Source organism: Phyllobates terribilis, unplaced genomic scaffold (assembly GCF_046119375.1).
Source record: "Phyllobates terribilis strain yellow unplaced genomic scaffold, ASM4611937v1 Scaffold_9__5_contigs__length_417890890, whole genome shotgun sequence".
Classification (NCBI taxonomy): Eukaryota; Metazoa; Chordata; class Amphibia; order Anura; family Dendrobatidae; genus Phyllobates; species Phyllobates terribilis.
Window position 1 is genome coordinate 26943847 of NW_027362769.1, and position 27660 is coordinate 26971506.

The following is a 27660-nucleotide window of genomic DNA, read 5'->3' on the forward strand; positions in this document are numbered from 1 at the left end:
TTTGTCCACAGGAAATACATGGTCTGTTCAAGGGAAATATTTTACATTTACACTAGACACCTTTGTCCCTGTAAGAGAAGTGTTGCACCAGCAACAGATACAGTATCTGTCTCTGAAAGAAAACATGGAATATTGGAATTTGTATAAATCTGATATTAATGAGACATACATTTTCAGCACCGAGGCTAACAGGGTAAGAAAACGCATAATTTTTCATAACTGTAACTCCTTCCAATGACCCACAAACCCACTGTGGACAGATAACTGACAACAGCTGTGACAACAGCTATGCTATGTTTACTATCTAAGTAAAAATAAAATCCTGATGGAAAATATGGCGGAAACCTCGAACTTCTGCTATCATCCGATGAGGAGTTATTGCATAAGTTGGTATTTCATTAAAATTCTGAAGGGCTGAGGGCAGCCCACAACCCTGCCCACGTGAGGTCATCACAGTGGGGGGTGTTGGTGGAACTCAGCCGCTGATAAAAGATCCTGTAGAGTGAGGCACATCGTGCATGCATGAATCCCATTTACTGAACCGCCCCAAGCGAAGCGCTCTCCTTCGGCTAAGTTGACTCATCTCTGCGAGTGGCGTATTAAGTCCTCTTATTAATCCCTTTTATTTTCTGGAACTGTATATGTTGTATTTTTTTGTTTTATTTGTAAAATTGTTTGTATATTTTTAATAAACGCTGCCTCCCTTTGGATTAAATATAAAATTTAATAGTTCTGTTCCTTTTGTTCTGTAACTGTGTTCCGAAGCCATCCGCTACCTATCAGGTGTCCAATCGGCCTTCATAAACTATTGTTGGTGGCAAAGAATAGTCTGAGGTTATTGTGGAGTTAGCAGTGATCTTACAGGGGTATATACACATATTCCATATGTTGGAATCCGCCGGTGTATATAACATATGCTCACTGTTAGTTTTCCGATAACTGGCCTGTAAGTGCAAACAGCCTGCAGCCTCCTCCAATCGTGTTATTCTCTGCACGATAGGGGGCAGCAGAGAGCTGTTCGCTCAAAACATTACAGCGAGTGGTTCTGCGTGACTTTCCCGACCTGTGATATTTTGTGATAAATCCTTGACAAGGCCTTTTGCAGATCATTTCATCTTCACCTTGCTTAATTGTTCACAATAACATTCATTTTGACTAAGGGTGCCCAAACTTTTACATGCCACTGTAATTACACTGCTCAAAAAAATAAAGGGAACACTCAAATAACACATCCTAGATCTGAATGAATGAAATATTCTCATTGAATACTTTGTTCTGTACAAAGTTGAATGTGCTGACAACAAAATCACACAAAAATCATCAATGGAAATCAAATTTATAAACCAACAGTGATACCCAAATGCATGGTTGCAATCAAGGACCCTACCCTGCATTTTTCATTAATAAAATTATTTTAAAAATAAAAACCTGAAAATTGTGACGTGCATTTGTATACAGCCCCCCTGATATTATTCACCTTAATAAATATGCTGCAATTCCACTCTTTACCACTGAAGGCTGCTGTTGTGTTCTTCAATTGCCCTTTACTAAAATGGCAGATTCTGAACCTGGGGAATCCATCTTGTTTCCTGTTTGGACCTACTTAAAGCCACATGGATCTCTCACTCATTGCTTGAGTATTGTGTCTAGCTGTTAGCCTAGTTTCAGTCTCCAGCTCCTGAACATTCTTACCAAGACTGTTTTCATTCATCTACGGATTGTTTCCTACAACTCCTTTGCTTTATCCTAAAACTTCTACTACCGCTTGCTGTTCCTGCTTGTGCTCATTTGGCCACTGGTTTCCAGTAGAACTACCCCAGTATCGTAACAGGTGGTGTGCAGACTTTATATGGGGGGTTCAGTAGGTATATGAGAGGTTGCAGCATGTATATGGGGGTATTCAGGCTGTAGATGGGGAGTACATGGGGTGCAGGCTGTATGTGTAGGGGTTGTATGTGTGAAGGTTGTATATAGGGGTGCAAGTTATATACAGGGAGGACAAGGGGTGCAGGCTTCATATGGAGGTGCTTGGGGTGCAGGCTGTATATGGAGGGGGATGCAGGCTGTATTTGGGGGTACATGGTGTGTAGTCTGAATGTGGGGGTGAAGGTTGAATATAGGGGTGCAGGTTATATATGGAGGGTACATGGGGTGCTGGCTGTATGCATGGTGGGTGAAGGTTGTATATAGGGGTGCAGGTTGTATATGGGGATACAGGCTGCATATGGAGGGCGATGCAGGCTGTATATGGGGTATGTACCCCCGTACATGGGGTTCAGGCTGAATGTGGGGCTGCAGTCTGGTTATGGGTGTGCAGTCTGATAATGGGTGTGCAGTCTGTATATGGGGATGTGCAAGCTGCATATGAGGGTGTGCAGGCTGCATATGGGGTACATGGCATATGTGTGGGGGGGTGCAGGCTCTATATGGGGGGTGCAGACTGTATATGGGTGTGTAGGCTGTATATGGGTGGTACATGGGGTGCAGGCTGCATATGGAGGGGATGCAGGTTGTATATGGGGGTACATGGGGTGCAGGCTGTATATGGGTGGTACATGGGGTGCAGGCTGCATATGGAGGGGGATGCAGACTGTATATGGGGGTACATGGATTGCAGGCTGAATGTGAGGGGTGCAGGTTGTATATGGGGGAACATGGGGCGCAGATTGTATATGAGGAAAAAATGGGCTGCATGCTGTATATGGCGGGTACATGGGGGTGCAGCCTGTATGTAAGGGGGTGCAGGTCATATATGGTGTGTATATGGGGTGCTGACTGTTTGGAGGATACATGGGGCGCTGGCTGTGTGCGATAGAGTGCAACAAAGGAGGGGAAGGTAAGGGCTTCTTAGTGAATTTGAAGATTCAGTAAGAGCATAGTATGGGAAGCAGTATACAAAAGGAAGGACACTGTGTAGGCACAATATGGAGGGAGTCATAGGCAGATTATAATGAGGGCAATCCGGGCTACCGCACGGGGCCCCGAGCCTGCAGGGGGCCCGCGGCTCCGGGCGGGGTGTCTAATGCCGGATTGCCTTCATAATATGTGCGGGCCGCCGCGGCACATACCGGTAGCAGTGGCAGGAGGGGGGGCCCCGGACCGCTCTCCCAGCAGCGGCCGCCGCTACTTCTTCATCGGCCGGGCCAGCACTGCAGCAGTTAACTTCCCTGTGCTGGCCCGGCCGCGTCACTGCTAGGAGACACGGCCATGTGCGCGGCCGTGTCTCCTAGCTGTGACGTCACGCAGTGCGCGCCCGGCCTGCACTGCTTCAATGGAGAAGTCAGAGCAGGCAGGAAGAATGGAGCCGGGGGATGGTGAGTCTGTGTGTGTGTATGTGTGTGTATGTGTATGTGTGTGTGTGTGTGTATGTGTGTGTGTGTGTGTGTGTGTATGTGTGTATGTGTGTATGTGTGTGTGTGCAGGCAGATATCATTGTGTGATGTCTTTTTATATGTATTTTTGTGTTTCAAATGTGTTTATGCGTGTATGTATATGTCTGTATATGTTTGTGTGTGTGCGTGACTGCATGCATGACTGCGTGCGGCCTCCTGCTGAGTATAGTTGGCGCCGTGCAGCCTCCTGCTGTCTCTGGGGAGGGCGCCGTGCGGCCTCCCACTATGTATAGATGGCACCATGCGGCCCCCCACTGTGTATAGATGGCGCCGTGTGGCCCCCCCGCTGTGTATAGATGGTGCCGTGCGGCCCCCCGCTGTGTATAGATGGCGCCGTGCGCCCCCCCCGCTGTGTATAGGTGGCGCCGTGCGGCCCCCCGCTTTGTATAGATGGCGCTGTGCGGCCCCCCGCTGTGTATAGATGGCGCCGTGCGCCCCCCCACTGTGTGTAGATGGCGCCGTGCGGCCCCCCGCTGTGTATAGATGGCGCCGTGCGGCCCCCTACTGTGTATAGATGGCGCCATGCGGCCCCCTACTGTGTATAGATGGCGCCGTGCGGCCCCCTGCTGTGTATAGATGGCGCCGTGCTGCCCCCTGCTGTGTATAGATGGCTACGTGCGGCCCCCTGCTGTGTATAGATGGCACCGTGTGGCCCCCTGCTGTGTATAGATGGCGCCGTGTGGCCTCCTGCTGTGTATAGATGGCGCCGTGCGGCCTCCTGCTGTGTATAGATGGCTACGTGCGGCCTCCTGCTGAGTATAGATGGCGCCATGCGGCCTCCCGCTGTGTATAGATGGCTACGTGCGGCCTCCCGCTGTGTATAGATGGCTACGTGTGCTCAATATTGAGTCATACAATTAATGTAAGGCTATGTGCCCACGATACAGAAATGTTCTTTTGCAACAAGCATGGATTTATATAGTGTGACCGTAAAAGAATGGTAAAAAATAAAAAATATATACTTACCTTCTGATGGCCTGCCGATGTCAGCGGTCTCGTGACCCGTCACATGACTAAATGACGTCACGGCAGGTCCTTTTCAGACCATCCCGAGCTGCCGGCAAGCCAGGACGCATCGGATAAAGACACCGGGGGCCATCAGAAGGTAAGTATAATATTTATTTTTTTATTTTATTCTTTTTTTACAGGTTCTATGGTACCCGGGTCCGGAGGAGAGTCTCCTGTCCTCCACACCCGGGTACCATCCGCACATTGAAACGCATGGATTCCGCATCTACAGATGCAGGGATGCGGATTCCATGCGTTCTAATGAAAGTCAATGGCGACGAAAACGCAGCGCTTCCGCAAAATAATTGATAATGCTGCGGATTTTTCCGCAATGATAATCCGCAGCGGAAATTTCTGCAGCATGTACACAGCACATTCGGATTATCATTGGGGAACATGGCAGACCTTCTACCAAGCGTTTTTTAAGCGTTTCTGCAGTGGAATTGCCGCTGCGGAAACGCTTAAAAAACGCATAGTGGGCAAACAGCCTAAAAAAAAATATTATAATTAATATTGTGCCAAATTAATTTCACGTGAACTATCACATGATCTATCACAGGGGATCATGTGACATGTCACGTGATAAATCAGGTGTGTGTGTGTGTGGGGGGGGGGGGGGCACCTTCTAAACTACCCAGGGCCCTTGCTGCTCTTAATCCACCCCTGGAGGGAGTACTGTGTGAAAAAGGGGCATTGTTGGGAGGGGGCATGGTGGGGATGGGCACTGAAGTTGGGGACAGTGTGGAGGCCAGAGTTTATACCATAGGTACAGTATGTAGGAGGGACAGTGTAAAGGCCACAGTTGTTAAGGGGCGATGGTTTGACAGTTATTGTTAATAATAAAAGACAGTGTGGTGGCCACAATTTATGGGGGAGGGATGGTGGTTGTAGTATAAAAGGGGCAATGGGGGGGAGCAATATTTTATAGGAGAGGAGGCCATGTATCATACGAGGGACAGTGTGGGTGTCATTCTTTGTGCCGAGAGCACAGCGAGGGACAATTATTTATTCAAGGGTACAGCGTAGGGCTTATTTAGGGCACAGCAGGGGCAGCTATTTTTATTCAGGTGACATTATAATGAAACTTTTATTTTTAAGGGCATGTAGCCTTAGACTGTGAGCCGAACACTTAAATATTGCTGAGTGCTACTGATGTTAGTTTAGTGTGTATAGGGGACCTTAAAGGAGTTATCCAGGACTATATCATTTTTTTTACTACGGGCATAAGAACTAACAGGCAATTTGTTGCTAACCTGTCTGTTCTACCCGGGACCGATCTCTCTTGGCACAGAGAGGTCACAGACCGTTCATGCCAGCGATACTGCAGCTTCTGCTGACATCACTTTGACAGAGCAGCAGCTTCTTTTCCGCTCTGCTTTGTTAACGGGGCGTGACCTGCCAATGTCATGGTGATTGACAGCCAGCTCCCCACTGCCTAACTGCAGGAAGCCGACTGTCAAACAACATGATGTCGGCAGTCACGCCCTGTCGACAGAGCAGCCCAGAAGAGGAAGAGCTGCTCTGCTGATGTGAAGTATTTGAATTGCCAGCAGGAGCGGTCAATGACTGCTCTGAGATGGCGTCGGATACAACAAGCAGATATATAGCAACTACTTGCCTGTTAGCTTTTTGGCTCATAATAAAAAATATATAGTCCTGGATATCCTCTTTAACTACTATCTAATGGGTATGTGCACTTTTAGTCTGACTTATCAGTAGCGGGCACGACTACTTAAAGTGCCTAGGGCAGCATGAATGCCAAATATGGCCCTGTCCACAGCATGATGCTGCTGCCACCATCATGTTTGACCGTGGGGATGGTGTTTTCAGGGTGATGTGCAGTGTTAGTTTTCCGCCACACATAGCATTTTGCATTTATCCCAAAAAGTTCTATTTTCTCATCTGAGCAGAGCACCTTCTTCTACATGCTAGCTGTGCCCCCTACATGGCTTTTTGCAAACTGCAAACCGGACTTCTTATGGCTTGCTTTCAAAAATGTCTTTCTTCTTGCCACTCTTCCATAAAGGCCAGATTTGTGGAGTATATGACTAAGGGCTCGTTCACACTAATGTATAACATGGCTAAGTGCTATTCAATATTTTATCTGATAGCACTTGGCCCAATGTTATACTATGGGGCAGTGCAGAAATGCGATTTTTTTTCTCAGTGCCGATTTGTCATCAGAAAACAATAGCAGCCTGCTGCGGGTGCTTCTGATGATCGAATCAAGCGCACACATATAAGTCTATGGGTGTGTGTGAAATGTTGGACTGCGCTAAGCAGTCCGATGTACGCACGCAGAGACAATGGAGAAGATTAAGAAATTAAGTTCTCCATCTTCTTCGCACCTGTGCTGCTATACTCTCATGTGAGACAATCACAGCACAGTAAGATGACACTCTGCTCAAACTCTGACAGAGTATGAACTGAGTTTCATTAGCATAATTGACCAGATTCTCTGGCATGAGAGAATTGACAGTTGTGTGACCCCGGCCTAATAGTTGTTCAGTGGACAGATTTTCCTACTTGAGCTGTGGATCTCTGCAGCAGCTCCAGAGTGAACATGGGCCTCTTGGCTGGTTGTCTAATTAGTGCTCTCCTTGCTCGGGATGTCAGTTTAAGTGGACGGACATGTCTTCATAGTTTTGCAGTTGTGCCATACTCCTTACATTTCTGGATGGTTTGAACAGTGCTCTAGGAGATGTTCTGAGCTTGGGCGATTATTTTTTTATAACCCAACCCTACTTTACTCTTCTCCACAACATAATTGCTGACCTGTATGGTATGTTCCTTGGTTTTCATGATGCTGTTTGATCCCTAATGTTTTCCAACAAACTTCTGAGGCCATCACAGGACAACTGTAGTTATACTGAGAATAAATTACACACAGGAGGACTCAATTATGTGACTTCTGCAGGCAACTGTTCACTCAGGATTTTATTTAGGGATATCCGACTACAGGGGGCTGAATACAAATGCACATCACAATTTTCAGATTTATATTTTTAAAATAATTAGAAAACCATGTATCATTTCCTTTGTATTTCAAAAATACTTGCTACTTTGTATTGGTATATCACATAAAATCCCACTAAAATACATTTAAGTTTGTGGGTGTAACATGAAAAAATGTGGAAAGGTTCATGGGGTTTGAATACTTTTTCAAGGCACTGTACCATACTTAAAGGGGTTGTCTAAAATGAACAAAGCACAGACAATTCCATTAAGTAATAAAAGATCCATCACTACATAACAGTAAACAATGGCCAGAAGGGAGAACTTGGCCTACTATTTTATGGCAATAGCTACGTCCTTGAAAACCTTTTAATGTTGACAAATTTATTAAGATACAGATGCCATTTAGTAAATTTTGTGCAGTTTTTGGAAAACTAAATTGAAACTACAAGCTTCCAACTCATCATTCTTCTCATATCAAACCCATTATGCAAAAGCCTTAGTACATATCAATAGTCAATAAAAATCAATCAATGTCACCTCTGATCATTCCCGAAATTCCCTCATCACTTTCTAGAAGTGTTTTACTGAAAGGATGGTATTGCTATCTGCCAACATAGAACTCATTCTTCATGGGTGCCAAGTCGATGATTATCGGTGCTGCCCAAAAGATTATCTTAGTTTCCTAATTGTGGAAAGAAAATGCAAAACCCCAAAATGAAACCCAAGACATGGCAGCTATAGAAGAATCTGTCATTCCTGCTATGGGTTTCTTGCTGGTTAACCAGATCTAAAATAATATGCTGTTTTTATTTCTTTGAGGTTTCCATGGCGATTCTATGTTTGCGTACGCAGGAAATCCACGAGAAGTTTCAATCAAGTCTGAGTCTCATATTTGTATAGGAGTAGTTTGCATACAAGTCAAATAAAGGCAAAGTACATTTTCATTGATCTTAGAAGAGATATCAGAGTCTCAGCGGGGGCCCTGTTATGTGAGACCTGCAGGGCGAGGGTGTAATGTACAGATTACTGGTGTGAACACACAAACTCTTTTCTTGTACGACACAGAAATATTTGTTTACTCTCATTTGTAAAATTACAGAAGCTCCATATTTATATGGTGAGAAGTGTATTTTTTCTTTGTACGCAGTGGATGAAAACCACACAAAGTACCTTGAAATGCAACATGACCACATTACTGGCGCTGGGGGATATGGCCTAGTGCAAGCTTTGCTGACAGCTATTGTAGTGTTGTCACCAGAATAAATAATGGGGAAAAGAAATGGGGCCATGTAACTATTTACCCAGGTATAAAGCTGAGGCTGAACTGACAATACCAAACGTGACACAGTGGCATGTGGTAATGTTCTTCCATCTAGTCAGTGCAGGAAGCTGACCAAATGTGTTCATGTGTAGCCTCATCCTCCCAATAACAAGCAAAAAGATGTATCCAGAACATCCAACATGTTAGAAGGTCAGATTGTGGGAATGCTTCAGTGCACTTTTATGTCATCGCCTAGTACTTACATTACTTACTTCCATTATATGCTTAGTGCATATATTGTAACATGGTGGCTCAGTGGTTAGCACTGCGGCCTTGCAGCGCCGGGGTCCTGGGTTCAAATCCCACCAAGGACAACAGCTGCAAGGAGTTTGTATGTTCTCCCCGTGTTTGTGTGGGTTTCCTCTGGGTTCTCCGGTTTCCTCCCACACTCCAAAGACATACTGATAGGAAATCTATATTGTGAGCCCCAATGGGGACAGAAATGGTGATGTTTGTAAAGTGCTGTGTGTTATGATGGTGCTATATAAGTAAGCATGAATGTGGAACGAAAAGTATGTATGGAAAGTATATAAAATAAAGTCCACTGAATCGTTAAGAGTTTGTCCCATAAACAACATATGACGCGCCCCCTGGGCCTGTGTTGTGCGTGCACATGTGTGTGGGGAATACCCGGAGCCGGATCGCTGGGGGTTGTAGTATCTGTGGCGCTGACCTAGTCCGTGCCCAGGGTGGTTAATTCAGTGGCAGTCTTATTAGTGAGATAATAGTCCGACTACACCACCCGTGGATTGCAGTCAGTGGGGACCGCCTCTGCAAGGCAGACCGCTGAGGCTGTTGTTGTGTGTGCAGCTAAGAACGGGATGACTCCCCATGGGAGGAGTATTGCCTCAGGGCAGTTAGTGTGGATGATGGGAGTGATGGTGCACGAGCGCAGCAGGAATAACTCAGAGTCCGTGCAGTGCAGTTCAGGGTCTTTACAGATGTTATAAAGCAGACCCTCCCAGGAGTACTGGCTAGCAGTAGAGGCCTGGTCAGTCTGAGAGCTAGCAGGATCTCCCCTGGCCAGGTGGAGTTGTAGGCCTCCCCGACTATCTGCACTCTTTCCTGGCTACCTTGCTCTACGCAGGTCGAAGTAGCCCACGTCCCTGAGTATACCGTGTGGTGCTCACCCGTATGGCCGGTGACTTGGGGCCTTCCGTTAGCCTCTGCTTCACGATGGCGGTGCTGGTCCCTTGCTTGTGACCGTGCCTCCGGGCTTCTCTGGCCAGAGGACATGGAATCCCCTGCCGGTTGGATTCTGCTGCTGGACCTGGATTTCCCCACAGCCTCGGACTCCGTGTCCGGTCTTAATGTCTTCAGCCAGGGCGAGCTATCTAGCTTCCAGCGCCTGGCACTCGCTTCTGCTCCTACAGAGCTCCTTGCTGACACTTTCCCTGTGTCTGGAACAGTCTCCAGGCTCTGACTGACGTAATCCCGCCCCAGACCCAGTTTATAAGGGCAGATTCCTCCCCAGGTCTGGGCGGGCGGTGTTGCATGCTTAGGGCTCCTGACCAGAGAAACCTCCCACTTGCTCTCAGACGTAATATTCCTATTACTGTGGTAACCAGACCCCTGGGGTGCCACACATATAGCGCTTATTGTCAGAATAGATGTGGTAAATTAATAACTACTGGGGGTCTGGCTTCTGGAACACCCCAAAAACAGGGATCCCAAAGTTCACTGTGTGAATGGAGCAGTAGTTGCATATGTTCACTTTTGCTCTATTCACATATGGAACTTTCCTTTATTCTAAAGATGAATGGATGTTCTACAATAGTAACATGGCATAAGGAATGGACAGATACAGATAGAAGAGGGCCCCTGTGCGAGAACAATATATGGGGCCCATTGCAGCCCAATAGCTCCTCATAATTAAACGTGGACCCCCTAATCTCAGGTTGCACCAATGGTATGTCCATCCATATAGCATCATTTATTAAAATAGTAATATCTCTTTAATAAAAAAACCTGTTTTAATTCTATTAGTTAAAATTACCTTTCTTAGTGACTCTGGTGAACATAACATTAGTAATTCAGAGTTGGGTATTGTGGACAATATTTTTAATATTATATGTAAGTGAAAATACTTGTGACCATGCTATTACTCTTTCATCTCACTGGAGAACATTATGGGTTCAGTATCTCACCAGCTCTTTCAGAATTCATGGTGGAGATGTGATGGCAGCACTTTACCCGAGGTGTTGACACCCGAACATATTATGTTACAATAACACAGGATATTACTATGCAAAAGGGGTTAAAGAATACTAGGCAGCCAAGTCAAGACAGGCTAAACAAATATCACACCCTTAGTAGGAGAATAATCCTATTTTAATCTCCTTCCTGTGCTGATGTATAGGCACTTCTTGTAAGAAGCAAGAGTGGAGCTTTTCCTGTAGATATTCAACTTGTAATAAAAACAATTAGCAGGATTCAGACATAAGTACAAATGTTAAATAAGCACAAATGGAAGAGCAAACACCAGAATGGTGAGCTGAATATACCGCCACCTTGTTGGCTTTTGTACTGTTGTCAGATTAGTCTATTAGTACACCACAGTGAGGGGCCTCACACCGAGAGAAAGTTAAATATGAAGTTGGGATTATGAAGTGAAGAGTAGTTTAGCTCTCAAAATATAAACTTTGCATCATATATTAATGTGATTGTCAACTTAACGCATGTTTGGAGCACAGAAAAATGTATTCTGTAATCAAAATTGATGGGTTCGGCTGACTTTAAAGTATATGTGAGACCTAAAAGGGAACTTATCAGTATCTTCATTCTGTACAAACCACGGGCAGCAAGCATTAGAGTATGGCTGTGTAAGAGGCGTGGACTGGACTGTCGCGTTCCTACCCCTGAAGACACCAATCGCGCTCTGTGTATTGTATGATGTGTATAGTGCCCTATGTCTTTTCTATATATTGTGTCATGTGATGTTTGCCTATGTAATGTGTAGTAATGTATAATGTAGGATGGGATAACGTAAGGTAAGAAATGTTGGTAGTGTGCAGTATAGCTTAGCAAGGGTAAAGACATAGGTTAGGACTTAGAACATAAGATAGGTAGGATAAATTAGTGAATGTAGTTAGCGACATTAGGGTAAGGATAGAGATATTGTTTGGGAATAGCCCATTATGGAGGGTTTAATGTTAGGGCAAGTGACTGCTTCCTGTTAGATAGTCAGATAGGGACAAGTTGAAGTTGAACTAGGAAGTGTCTGTGAGCAGTGGCAAGTTTCAGAGAAAAACATATCTGGCTGAAATAATCCATCTAGACTCAGATTCATGCTGCCTGCTGTTTCAACATCATGAATCATCTGACAGGTTGTCAGATGATTGTCACAGGTTGTGCGTAGACTGTCTGCAAACTTTAATGAACAGCAACTGTCATCTCAATGTTCAGTGAGCCATAATTCTGTCTTCACAAATTGACAGTGAATGATCAGTAGAGTAGGAGAAAGAAGACTATTTATATACAATTAAATATAAAATGTATAAAATATCTTATTCATTAAATTCATGAAAAATCACTCTTTAAGTCAACCAAATGTTAATCTAACAGTTATCACTTCCAAATACAGATGAATAAATTCCATGTCACCAAAGTATAGGGGTAAGTATCAAAACACGTGTCCCAGGGAAACAAGAAGATTGGACCGCTGAACCCTCTATTAATACATCATGGTTGGCATTTCGCAGCTTTGTGAATTATCAGTATATCCGATTAAAGTAAATTTGCTGACAAAAAAAGAATGTACTAGATAAATCAGCAGTACATGTGAACACATTTCACCTTCTTATACATCTTATTAGAAAGGAGTGGCTATCCAGCAACCTTATCCTGTCCTATAGAATATTTCTAAATGTTCATAAATCTCAATTCTAAAAATTTGCCTAATGCTGTGAGTAGAGGACACGGAGATGGGGAAATGCAGCTGCCGGCTGTGTCCCCAGCTGTGTCTGTGGCAATAGTGGGGAGATATATGATTGGCTCCGAATGCTGAGCACAGTACCAGCAATCCCACCAATAAGAGCACGCCTAAAAACGGACATGGACGCAAAAATGCGGCATAACCACAATTTCTGGCTGCGCTGCATCTAAAATAGATTTATAACTGCCTATGAACTGATTGTCATGTGTTTCTTTTAGAACGATAGTATGTTTTAGGGCTCGCACACACTAGCGTATAATTCGAACGAGTGCAATCCGATAAAAAATGGTATTGCACTCGTAACCAATGTTATTCAATGAGAGCAGATCTGCGTATTGTATCTCAGCTGTATTTGGCGTGGGAAAAACTTGCAGGACGCGTAAATCAGACGAGACTTGCCAATGCAAGTCTATAGGTGTTCATTGTGTTGGTGCAAGAAAGGCCTTAATTATGGGACACTCGAGACTCTGGCCACTGGGACCGTGCACGCGAGGATGCTTTGTGGATACATATCTGCCGGAAGATGTTCCCGAGTTTTAATGCAGCACACTAGAAGTTCAACAAAGTATAAGTAAGTAGGGGTTCAATATACCCGCTAATATGTACCCATATACATGTTGGGTGGCCTCACAAATGGTTTGTAGTTAGATTAACAAAATATAACAACATAATAGTCTGTGAGCTAGCAACCTTTCAAACAAACATTATGTGCTTCAGACACCTCAATACTGACACTCTTTCCTAAGAACACAGGTGTTAAATCCAGACTCTATTTACTTCTGCTTTTATCATTATGTTTGCAGTGAGTGATGTTGTGATCAGTACCATTGCAAGCATCGGCAGTGTGCAAAAGAAGTGGGGCGGCAGCACCAAAAAAAAGGCCTTGTGAAAGTATTCACCCCCTTGCCATTTTTTTTGTGTTTGCTACCTGACAACCTGGAATTTCACTGTTTTTTTTAGAGTTTGCATCAGTTCATGTAAAGAATACAGTGGGGAAAATAAGTATTTGATACAATGCCGATTTTGTAAGTTTTCCCATCTACAGTCATGGCCAAAAGTATTGAGAATGAGACAAATAGTAATTTTTCCAAAGTTTACTGCTTCATTTTTTGTAATGGCAATTTGCATATACTCCTGAATGTCAAAGAGTGATCAGCTTAACAGCAATTACTGTACTTGCAAAGTCAATATTTGCCCAGAAAATGAACTTTAACCCCCAAAACACATTTCAACATCATTGCAATCCTGCCTTAAAAGGAGCAGCTAACATTGTTTTAGTGATTGATCCATTAACACAGGTGTGGGTATTGATGAGGACAGGGCTGGCGATCAATCAGTCATGATTACGTAAGAATGACATCACTGGACACTTTAAAAGGAGGCTGGTTCTTGGTATCATTGTTTCTCTTCAGTTAACCATGGTTATCTCTAAAGAAACACGTGCAGCCATCATTGCACTGCACAAAAATGGCCTAACAGTGAAGAGTATCGCAGCTACAAAGATTGCACCTCAGTCAACAATCTATCGTATCATCAAGAACTTCAAGGAGAGAGCTTCCATTGTTGTCAAAAAGGCTCCAGGGCGCCCAAGAAAGACCAGCAAGCGCCAGGACCGTATCTTAAAACTGTTTCAGCTGCGGGATCGGACTACCAGCAGTGCCGAGCTTGCTCAGGAATGGCAGCAGGCTGGTGTGAGTGCTTCTGCACGCACTGTGAGGCGGAGACTCTTTGAGCAAGGGCTGGTTTCAAGGAAGGCAGCAAAGAAGCCACTTCTCTCCAGAAAAAACATCAGGGACCGACTGATATTCTGCAAAAGGTACAGGGAGTGGACTGCTGAGGACTGGGGCAAAGTCATTTTCTCTGATGAATCCCCTTTTCGATTGTTTGGGACATCTGGAAAACAGCTTATTCGGAGAAGAAGAGGTGAGCGCTACCACCAGTCTTGTCTCATGCCAACTGTAAAGCATCCTGAAACCATTCATGTGTGGGGTTGCTTCTCAGCCAAGGGAATCGGCTCACTCACAGTCTTGCCTAAAAACACAGCCATGAATAAAGAATGGTACCAGAATGTCCTCCAAGAGCAACTTCTCCCAACTGTCCAAGAGCAGTTTGGCGCCCAACAATGCCTTTTCCAGCATGATGGAGCACCTTGTCATAAAGCAAAGGTGATAACTAAATGGCTCATGGAACAAAACATAGAGATTTTGGGTCCATGGCCTGGAAACTCCCCAGATCTTAATTCCATTGAGAACTTGTGGTCAATCATCAAGAGACGGGTGGACAAACAAAAACCAACAAATTCTGGCAAAATGCAAGCATTGATTATGCAAGAATGGACTGCTATCAGTCAGGATTTGGTCCAAAAGTTGATTGAGAGCATGCCAGGGAGAATTACAGAGGTCTTGAAGAAGAAGGGGCAACACTGCAAATATTGACTTGCTGCATTAACTCATTCTAACTGTCAATATTTCCTATTGGTACTCATAATATGATTGCAATTATATTTCTGTATGTGATATAAACATCAGACAAACACTAATAAAAACCAGAGGCCAGCAGATCATGTGAAAATATAATTTGGGTGTCATTCTCAAAACTTTTGGCCATGACTGTACAAAGAATGGAGAGGTGTGTAATTTTTGTAACTTCAACTGTGAGAGATAGAATCTAAAAACTGAAAATCACATTGTATGATTTTTAAATAATTGCATTTTAATGCATGAAATAAGTATTTGATCACCTACCAACCAGTAAGAATTCTAGCTCTCGCAGACAGCAAATTAATTGTGAAAAAATCATACAATGTGATTTTCTGGATTTTTTTTAACATTCTGTCTCTCACAGTTGAAGTGTACCTACGATAAAAATGACAGACCTCTTCATTCTTTGTAGGTGGGAAAATTTTCAAAATTGTCAGTGCATCAAATACAGTTATATGAAAAAGTTTGGGCACTCCTATTAATCTTAAGCTTAATGTTTTATAAAAATTGGTGTTTTGGCAACAGCTATTTCAGTTTGATATATGTAATAACTGTTGGACACAGTAATGTTTCTGCTTTGAAATGAGGTTTATTGTACTAACAGAAAATGTGCAATCTGCATTCAAACAAAATTTGACAGGTGCATAAGTATGGGCACCCTTATCATTTTCTGGGGATGGATCTTTCAGCAAGACAATGATCCAAAACACCGCTCCAAATCTACTCAGGCATTCATGCAGAGGAGCAATTACAATGTTCTGGAATGGCCATCCCAGTCCCCAGACCTGATTATCATTGAACATCTGTGGGATCATTTGAAGAGGGCTGTCCATGCTCGGCGACCATCAAACTTAACTGAACTGGAATAGTTTTGTAAAGCGGAATGGTCAAAAATACCTTCATCCAGGATCCAGGAACTCATTAAAAGCTACAGGAAGCGACTAGAGGCTGTTATTTTTGCAAAAGGAGGATCTACTAAATATTAATGTCACTTTTCTGGTGAGGTGCCCATACTTATGCACCTGTCAAATTTTGTTTGAATGCAGATTGCACATTTTCTGTTAGTACAATAAACCTCATTTCAAGGCAGAAACATTACTGTGTCCAACAGTTATTACATATATCAAACTGAAATAGCTGTTGCAAAAACACCAATTTTTATAAAACATTAAGCTTAAGATTAATAGGGGTGCCCAAACTTTTTCATATAACTGTACTTATTTACCTCACTGAAAATTTAGTTTTCTTTTTATTGTGAAGCAAACAACAAACAGGACAAAATAACTGAAAAGTTCAGTGTGCATAACTATTCACCCCCCTAAAGTCAGTACTTTGTAGAGCCTCCTTTTGCGGAAATTACAGCTGCAAGTCGCTTTGGATAAGTCTCTATGAGCTTTCCACATTTTGCCACTGGGATTTTTGCCCATTCCTCAAGGCAAAACTGCTCCAGCTCCTTCAAGTTAGATAGTTTCCTCTGCTGAACAGCAATCTTAAAGTCTGACCACAGATTCTCAGTTCTTTACCACCTTGGGTTTTTTTGTTTTTACGTTTTCGTTTTTTGCTCCTCTTCTTCCCAGACCCATAGCTTTTTTATTTTTCTGTCAATATGGCCATGTGAGGGCTTTTTTTGCTGGACAAGTTGTACTTTTGAACGACATCATTGATTTTACCATATTATGTACTGGAAAAAGGGAAAAAAATTCCAAGTGCGATGAAATTGCAAAAAAAGTGCAATTCTACAATAGTCTTTTTTTTTTTTACCATGTTCTCTAAATGGTAAAACTGACCTACCACTATGATTCTCCAGGTCATTATTCATTTGCATATACCAAACATGTATAGGTTCTTTTTTATTTAAGTGGTGAAAAATATCCAAAGTTTGTAAAAAAAAAAAAATAGCGCCATTTTCCGAGACCCGTAGCGTCTCCATTTTTCAGAATCTGGGGCTGGGAAAGGGATTATTTTTTGCACGTTACATTTTTATTGATATCATTTTGGTGTAGATACGATGTTTTGATCGCCTGTTATTTAATTTTACTGCAATGTTGCGGTGACCAAAAAAACATAATTCTGACGTTTTGATTTATTTTCTCATTACGCCGTTTACTGATCGGATTAATTATTTTTACATGTTGATAGATCGGGCGATTATGAAGGTGGCGATGCCAAATATGTGTATTTTTGATTTTTTTTTAATTGCTTTATTTTGAATGGGGCGAAAGGGGGGTGATTGGAACTTTTATATATTTTTTATTTTTTTTATATTTTTAAAAACATTTTTTTTTCACTGGCTTCAATAGTCTTCATGGGAGACGAGAAGCTGTGATCATCTGATCGCCTGTGCAGAAATGCTCATCTGCTGTGAGCGCTGACTGCTGGGCAGCGCTCATAGCAGACAGGCTATGACAACCACAGGGGTCTCCTGCAGACCCCGGGTTGTCATGCCAACCAATCGGCGACCCGCGATCATGTGATGGGCGGGTCTTATGACGCGCTTCAGGTGCGGCAATGTTGAATACCACTGACTGAGTTTGACAGTGGTGTTTAACATGTTAACAGCCGCTCGTGGATCACGATTTCCCCCGCGACTGTTAGGGGCACATGACAGCTGATCAGATTAGGTCGTCTAAGGCTGCCTTTTTAATGCGGACGGAGGCGACCTTGGACGTACCTATACGTTCAAGGTCTTAAAGGGGTTAAGGTCTGGGCTTTGACCAGGCCACTCCAAAGCATTTACACATTTCCCTTTAAAGCACTCGAGTGTTGCTTTAGCAGTATGCGTTGGGTCATTGTCTTGTTTGAAGGTAAACCTCTGTCCCTGTCCCAGTCTCAAATCACTGACAGAATGAAATAGAATGTCCCTGTATTTAACACCATCCATCTTCCCCTCAACTCGGGCCATTTTCACTGTCCCTGTTGCCGAACCTTCCTCCATACATTTGTGGAGTGTCCCACATGTCTTTTGGGAAACTCAAAACGAGCCTTACAATTTTTGTCTGTAAGTAAAGGCTTTTTTGTGCCCACTCTTCCATAAAGGCCACCTTTATGGAGTGTATGGCTTATTAAGGTCATATGGACAGATACTCCAGTCTCTGCTTGGGAACTGTGCAGCTCCTTCAGGGTTACCTTTGGTTTCTGTACTGCCTCTTTGGTTAATAATCAGGAGAGCAGTGCACTGAATGCTATGTAGCCAGCTTCGGAGTAGCACTTACAAGCGCTATTAGGCCCCCTTCACACATCCTGATATTTCCAGTACTGGAAAAAACATTACCAGCGCTATCCGTGTCTGTGTGTATAATATGTGTGCCATCAGTGTGCACCATCAGTGGTCTCTATGGTGCCTCTCTGATTAATGCCCCCCTTGCCCGGCTGAGAGTTTTGGTGGGTGGCCCTCTCTTGTCAGGTTTGCTGTGGTACCATGTTCTTTTCCATTTGATGATAATTTATTTGATGGTGCTCTGGGGAATCATCAGAGATTGGGATATTTTTTTATAACCCATCCCTGACTTGTGCTTCTCAACAACTTTGTCTCTTACTTGTTTGGAGATCTCCTTGATCTTCATGGTGTTGTTTGGTTAGTGGTGCCTCTTGCCTAATGATGTTGCAGCCTCTGTGACCTTTCAGAAAAGGTGTGTATATATTGACAGACCATGTGACACTTAGATTGCACACAGGTGGACTTGCTTTCACTAAGCATGGGATTTATGAAGGGAATTTCTTGCACCAGAAAATTTTAGGTGCTTCATAGCAAAAGGAGTGAATACATATGCACATACCAATTTTTAGTTATTTGATCCCATAAATTTAATTTATGTCTATATTTTTCTCACTTCACTTCACCAACTTAGACTATTTAGTAGTGATGGGCGAGTACTAAAATGCTCGGGTTGAGCAAATTGGAATGCTCGGGTGCTCAACCCGAGCAACGAGCCCAATGTAAGTCTATGGGAAACTCGAGCATTTTTCAGGCCGCTCCCCCCGGCGGTCTGCAGAGGGCCTAAAAATTGCCCAAATCGATGGGAACAGTGATTAAGTGACATGGGAACAGCATAGGGAAGACCCGTGGAAGCATTTCTGACTCCCAGGTCACTGCTGTCAACAACGTTATCAGAGGTATTAAGCCACTTTTGCAGACTCACAATAAAACATACAAAAAGGAAACCAAAATGGATTTTCCTGGGAAATATGTTAAGGAACATCCTTTCCAGGGTAATGACTTGTATATAAGGCAAAATAAATATACAAAAACAAAAATGCTCCTCCACACCTTGGGCTATGTTCACACGTAGCGTTTTTGATGCGTTTTTGCACTTTTGCATTGCTTTCAACCAAGACAAATGCATTCACTGGGAAATGTAATTTTAACATTTTACAACCTTATCTGGCCATGTGGTGTTTGACACATAATCAGACACATGCATACAGTGCTGAAAAGACATGGGAACAGCATGGGGAAGACCCCTGGAAGCATCTCTGATTCCCAGGTCACTGCCTAAAAGTGTGCCCATCACCTGTCATTGCAGACTTGCATCAATCACCGTCCACGTCCTTGTCCCAGTGCAGCGTTCAGTTGTCCCTACCCCATTCCTTTGAATGCAAGCGCAAGTATGCAGCCAGCCACCCACCCCAGCCACAGGCTACAATACAATACAGCCAAATTTTGACAGCTGCTTGCACTTGAAATGTGGCCTTTTAGGCTCGGTGAGGCGGAAGCTGTCCACAACCTCATACTGGTGGCAGCCGGGTGTCCATACTCAGTCCCCAACCGCCATTATTTCTCCCGGTATCATCTCCACCTTCCACAAGCACGGGTCCCACAACATTACCCTTGCCCTCCCCAGTGGACTTACTTGGAAGAACCGCCTAATCACAAACACGTGGGCAAGTGAATGTGGCCAGGGACGGTACGAAGCCAGTCCACAGCTTGTCGGTGAGTTGTATTTCACCACAGCCATATTCTTTAGCTTGGTGAAAGGACTAGGGAAACCGTATCTACTCCAGCTGTCATTTCTCCCAGGAAGTCCTCTAAAGCTACTTGCACTTGAAATGTGGTCTTTTAGGCTCGGTGAGGTGGAAGTTGTCCACAACCTCATGCCGGCGGCAGCCGGATGTACATACTCAGTCCCCAACCGCCACTATTTCTCCCGGTATCGTCTCCACCTTCCACAAGCACTGGTCCCACATTACCCGTGCCCTCCCCAGTGCACTCACTGGGAAGGACCGCCTAACCACAAACACGTGGTCAAGTGAATGTGGCCAGGGATGGTATGGAGCCAGTCCACAGCTTGTCGGTGAGTTGTATTTCACCACAGCCAAATTCTTTAGCTTGGTGAAAGGACTTGGGAAACCTTATCTACTCCAGCTGTCATTTCTCCCAGTAAGTCCTCTAAAGCTGCTTGCACTTGAAATGTGGCCTTTTAATCTCGTGGAGGTGGAAGCTGACCACAAACTCATGCTGACAGCGGCCTGGTGTACATACTCTGTCCCCAGCCGCCACTATTTCTCCCGGTATCGTCTCTGCCTCCCACAAGCAAGGGTCCCTGAACATTACTGCTGGTACTTTTCTGTGGGAATCTGCTCGCCTCCTACCAGCCTGTAATATTTCCAGTGAACTATGTTACGACGCCATGGTATTAGCGCTGCCCCATGTACCAGTAGCGAAGCCATCCCCAATTTCTTTCTCAGGAATTCTATTTGGTAGACTGAGTGGCTGCCCCAAATACATTAGTTTCTCACAAAGGAGCTGAAGATAGAGTGGCAAGTTTCTCCAGCCTGTTAGTTATCACAGGGTGAACGGCAGCACATTGGCTCAGTGGTTAGCACTGCAGCCTTGCAGCTCTGGGATCCTGGGTTCAAATCCCAGCAAGGGCAACATCTGCAAGGATTTTGTATGTTCTCCCCGTGTTTGCGTGGGTTTCCACCTCAGTAAAAAAGGAGCCATAGAGTGTCTTGGAACCTTCCCACACACTTTTCTTAGCCAGGACTGCTTCTCGGTAGGGTTGTACCAGAGAGTCCTCGGGTGGGCCCTGGCTTCTACATCAGGAGAGTTCATGATAGCGCAAACTTTGCAGCAGCTATGGGGCTCTTGAGCGGGGGAGAAAGGTGAGCCCTCAGAATCAAATCCTCTGGTGGGCCCAATGTTTTTCAGTTTGAAACTGCTCGGTGGGAGTTGTATTTCACCACAGCCATATTATTTAGCTTAGTAAAAGGACTGGCATAGAGGGAAACTGTATCTACTCCGGCTGTCATTTCTCCATCACCAGGTTCCGCCCATTGTCACACACGACCATGCCTGGCTGTATGTTCAGCGGTGAGAGCCACAGATCAGGCTGCTGTGTTACAGCTTTCAACAACTCTGCAGCGCTGGGCGGTTTGTCACCTAAACATTAAGCATGTTGTCTTCAGCTCAGCCTGTTGCCGCTTGGCCAAGGCAGTGCTGCAGTGTTTTCAGCTTGTGACTGATGTGGTCATTTCGTAGATGGAGGAGGAGGTGCAGGAGCTGAACAATGTGATTACATTGAGGTTACATTGGCGACTCTGTTTTTTATACTAAAGAAAGATCCTACTGTTTTTTTATTTTTTTTACGTTATTTTTTAAGACAAATAAATTCACCGGGAAATGTAATTTTAACATTTTACAACATTATCTGGCCATGTGGTATGTGGCACATCATTAGACACATCCTGTTTCATTTATGATGGAGGGACTCTGAAAGTCACAAAGCCTATTGATATAGGGCCATCAGGTGGCCCTTGCTATTCTTAAACGGCCAGCAGTTGGCCCTCGCTATTGTTAGAGCGCCATCAGCTGGCTATGCTTTGTTGTTCCCATTATTAACGAGTGGGTCTCCTATACTGTTATTGGGTATGCAGTGACTGCAAGGGCTGCCAAAAATTTGGACGCAACCCAATACCCCTTTGAAGAGACATAGAGGAGGGTCTCAGTAAAAAAAATGTTCCCATTATAAAGGAGCGGGTCTCCTATAGTGGTAATGTCCATACTGTGACTGCAAGGGCTGCCAAAATTTAGGGAAAACCCCACTAACAATTTAAAGACACATAGAGCAGGGCCACAGTAATGACATGTTTCCATTACAAAGGAGTGGGTGTGCTATACAGTTATAGGGCATGCAGTGAGTCCAACGGCTGACAAAATTTAGGAAAAACCCCACTAACAATTTAAAGACACATAGAGCATGGCTACAGTAACGACAAATTCCCATTAGAAAGGAGAGGGTCTCCCATACTGTTTTCCCATGCAGTGAAGCAACAGCTGCCAAAAATTTGGAGGAATTCCAATGCCCCTTGCAAAAGATGTAGAGGTCGGAGAGCCTCCTAAAAACAATGCTCCCATTATTAGGAAGTGGGTCTCCCATAGTGTTGGCCTATGCAGTGAATGCAAGGGCTGCCAAAAATTGGGAGGCACTCCAATGCTCCTTGGAAGAGACATGGAGGAGGGCCTCATAAAAAAATGTTCGCATTAGAAAGGAACGGGTCTCCTATACGTGTAAAGGCCATGCACTAAGTGTATGGGCTGAAAAACATTTACCCCTGGGGGGTATACATGAACATCCTGTATAAAAAATTTTTTTTACGGGCATCATAAACACCCTTTAAAAAAATTATGTGGGTGTTGCATCACAGACCACGGTCACCCTGTTGATATGGTGGTGGAGGATGAGGATGAGGACAAGGAGGAGGACAAGAGCAAATAGACAAAATCAGGAAGCGTATACCCATGTCTGGGTGTGAAAAGGTGCATGGGAATTCACCTCCCAAGAAAAAACACTGGATTTGAGTTTATGTTACGCAGCTATCATTCGGTGGTGTTGAGAAGTCTGGCCCAACCAAGCCCTTGTTCATTTTTATAAGAGTCAGCCTGTCAGCATTTTCAGTTGGCAGGCGGATGCGCTTATCAGTTATAATTCCACCAGCGGCACTAAAAACCCGCTCTGATAAAACGCTAGCGGCAGGGCAGGCCAGGACCTCCAAGGCGTAGAGAGCCAGTTAATTCCACATATCCAGCTTGGATACCCATGTGACGGAGAAAACACAGTTTTAAATACCTGGCCTGTAGGTAACTATTTTGAACAGCAAACTGGTGTCAATAGCTTCACTGACACACTGAAACAAATTTTTAATGGAGGCCAGAAATGGCAGTATTTTCTGAAAACGTATATGCGATCCGTGTGACGGAGATAACACAGTTTTAAATACCTGGCCTGTCGTAACTATTTTGAACAGCAAACTGGTGTCAATATCTTCACTGACACACTGAAACAAAATTTCAATGGAGGCCAGAAATGGCAATATTTTCAGCGCAATCATATGTGAACCACAGTTTTAAAAAGCTGGATTTTTAGTGCTGTAATATGGAAAGGACCTGGCTGTATTCTGCAGTGCCAACAAGCAAATGGCGCAGAAAAATGGTTTTCTGTGGATTGCTTTCTAAGAAAATAATGAGGATTAAGATCCAAAAAAAATTATTCCTGGCCCCTGAGACCTGGGCCTATGTCTAGAAATATCCAACAGCAGCAGCAGAAGACAAAACTGGAATGGAGCCTCTTGTGCTATATGCACTGCAGTCTGCTACAACCCGTGGCAAAAATTATGGAATCACCGGGCTCGGAGGATGTTCATTCAGTTGTTTAATGTTGTTGAAAAAAAGCAGATCACATACATGGCACAAAACTAAAGTCATTTCAAATGGCAACTTTAGGGCTTTAAGAAACACTAAAAGAAATCAAGATTAAAAATGTGGTACTCAGTAAGGGTATTTTTTTTCAGACCACGCAGAGGGAAAAAATGATGGAATCACTCAATTCTGAGGAAAAAATTATGGAATCACCCTGTAAATTTTCATTTCCAAAACTAACATCTGCATCAAATTAGATCTGCTCGTTAGTGTGCGTCTAAAAAGGAGTTATCACACCTTGGAGAGCTGTTGCACCAAGTGGACTGACATGAATCATGGCTCCAACACGAGAGATGTCAATTGAAGCAAAGGAGAGGATTATCAAACTCTTAAAAGAAGGTAAATCATCACGCAATGTTGCAAAAGATGTTGGTTGTTCACAGTCAGCTGTGTCTAAAATCTGGACCAAATACAAACAACATGGGAAGGTTGTCAAAGGCAAACATACTGGTAGACCAAGGAAGACTTCAAAGCGTCAAGACCGGAAACTTAAAGCAATATGTCTCCAAAACAGGAAATGCACAACAAAACAAATGAGGAAAGAATGGGAGGAAACTGGAGTCAATGTCTGTGACCGAACTGTAAGAAACCGCCTAAAGGAAATGGGATTTACATACAGAAAAGCTAAACATAAGCCATCATTAACACCTTAACAGAAAAAAACAAGGTTACAATGAGCTAAGGAAAAGCAATTGTGGACTGTGGATGACTGGATGAAAGTCATATTCAGTGATGAATCGCGAATCAGCATTGGGCAAGATGATGATTAATCCAAAAAATGAAAAAATCAAGACTGACTAGGTGCCCTCCAATCTATGCAAACCAATGAATATGACACATAGTCCAATATACATATCAAATATTTATTTTATTAAAATAAAAACACATCACAATACAATATCACATAGAGCAAAAAATGCCCAAATATAATGGACATCCGGGGGTGGGCAGGTAAGATTACAGAGGACACTAATAACAAGTGGACAACCACAGGATCCACCAATCATACATATTCAAATTAAGGTTCATACAATAAAGTGCATAGTGCGATAAATATAAGCCCAAATGGGTGTAAATACACAAGCAAACAATAAAGTGCAAGATTATTAATATCTTCCTTATATGTATAAAAATTATAAAGAAAAGAGTAAGTAGCAGTGGTGGCTGTGAGTCCGCCTATACAGCGGAGTACATCATATAAGTCAAAAAAAGTGTCACAATGATAAAATAATAGTGGAATGTAATACCTGCCAAGATGATGATGCTGGAACTTTTGTTTGGTGTCGTTCCAATGAGATTTATAAAGATGACTGCATGAAGAGAACATGCAAATTTCCACAGTCATTGATGATATGGGGCTGCATGTCAGGTAAAGGCACTGGGGAGATGGCTGTCATTACATCTTCAATAAAGGCCCAAGTTTACATTGATATTTTGTTTTCTTATCCCATCAATTGAAAGGATGTTTGGGGATGATGACATAATTTTTTAAGATGATAATGCATCCTGCCATAGAGCAAAAACTGTGAAAACATTCCTTGAAAGAAGACACATAAGGTCAATGTCATGGCCTGCAAATAGTCAGGATCTCAATCCAATTGAAAATCTTTGGTGGAAGTTGAAGAAAATGGTCCATGACAAGGCTCCAACCTGCAAAGCTGATCTGGCAACAGCAATCAGAGAAAGTTGGAGCCAGATTGATGAAGAGTACTGTTTGTCACTCATTAAGTCCATGCCTCAGAGACTGCAAGCTGTTATTAAAGCCAAAGGTGGTGCAACAAAATACTAGTGATGTATTGGAGTGTTCTTTTGTGTGTTTGTTTTTCATGATTCCATAATTTTTTCCTCAGAATTGAGTGATTCCATAATCTTTTCCCTCTGCTTGGTCTGAAAAAAATTACCCTTACTGAGTACCACATTTTTAATCTTGATTTCTGTTAGTGTTTCTTAAAGCCCTAAAGTTGCCATTTGAAATGACTTTAGTTTTGTGCCATGTCTGTGATCTCCTTTTTTTCAACAACATTAAACAACTGAATGAACATCCTCCGAGCCCGGTGATTCCATAATTTTTGCCAGGGGTTGTATATACATTGCCTGCCTATATAAACTGCCTGCCTGATATCTCTGCAGATGGATTAGTCCTCACAAGGACTGTTTGTTGAGATAGATATGTGTAATATACTTCTGTTCTACCTACACTAACTAATAAACAAGCGAATCTCTCCCTAGCTCAGCAGCACCTCTCTCTACACTGTCTGATTCCGGAATGACTGTGACGAGCATGGCGGCACCAGGTCTGATATAGACCTGATGACGCTGTGCGGCCAGCCAATCACTGTAATGCCACAACTAACATGGCTGCGGCATTACAGTGAGTGGCAGGCAATCCCTGCATGTTCATTGGCGCTCTAAAGAGCGCCAAACATGCAGGAAGGGGACCCGAGTTCCTGACGAGCAACCCTGGAAATACTCGGCGAGCGCCGAGCATCTCGAGCAGTGAATTGCTCAGGCGAGCTCAGAGCAGTAGCGAGCATGCTCTCTATTCACTACTATTTAGTGCTGATGCATCACACACAAATCAGATTACAAAAATATTTAAACACAGGTTGTAATGTAACAAAATAGGTAAAAAGCCAAGAGGGGTGAATACTTTCACAAGCCACTGTGTAAATAGAAGTGCTTCGCACAAAATTAGAATATCATCAAAAAGTTAATTTATTTCAGTTCTTCAATACAAAAAGTGAAACTCATATATTATATAGAGTCATTAGAAACAGAGTGATCTATTTCAAGTGTTTATTTCTGTTAATGTTGATGATTATGGCTTACAGCCAATGAAAACTTTGAAGTCATTATCTCAGTAAATTAGAATACTTTACAACACCAGCTTGAAAAATGATTTTAATATCCGAAATGTTGGCCTACTGAAATGTATGTTCAGTAAATGCACTCAATACTTGGTCGGGGCTCCTTTTGCATCAATTACTACATCAATGCGGCGTGGCATGGAGGCAATCAGCCTGTGGCACTGCTGAGGTATTATGGAAGTCCAGGTTGCTTTGATAGCAGCCTTCAGCTCGTCTGCATTGTTGGGTCTGGTGTCTCTCATCTTCCTCTTGACAATACTATGGGGTTATGGTCAGGCGAGTTTGCTGGCCAATCAAGCACAGTGATACTGTTGTTTTTAAACCAGGTATTGGTACTTTTGGCAGTGTGGACAGGTGCCAAGTCCTGCTGGAGAATGAAATTTCCATCTTCAAAGAGCTTGTCGACAGAGGGAAGCATGAAGTGCTCTAATATTTCCTGGTAGATGGCTGCGCTGACTTGGGTCTTGATAAAACACAGTGGACCTACACCAGCAGATGACATGACTCCCCAAACCATCACTGATTGTGGAAACTTCACACTAGACCTCAAGCAGCTTGAATTGTGTGCCTCTCCACTCTTCCTCCAGACTCTGGGACCTTGATTTCCAAATGAAATGCAAAATTTACTTTCATCTTAAAACAACACCTTGGACCATTGAGCAACAGTCCAGGTCTTTTTCTCCTTGGCTCAGGTAAGACTCTTCTGGCGTTGTCTATTGGTCATGAGTGGCTTGACACATGGAATGTGACACTTGTATCCCATGTCCTGGATACGTCTGTGTGTGGTGGCTCTGACTCCAGCAGCAGTCCATTCCTTGTGAATCTCCCCCAAATTTTTGAATGACCTTTGCTTAGCAAACCTTTCAAGGCTGTGGTTATCCCGGTCGCTTGTACACCTTTTTCTACCTCATTTTTTCCTTCCACTCAACTTTCCATTAGTATGCTTGGATACAGCACTCTGTGAACAGCCAGCTTCTTTAGCAATGACCTTTTGTGGCTTACCGT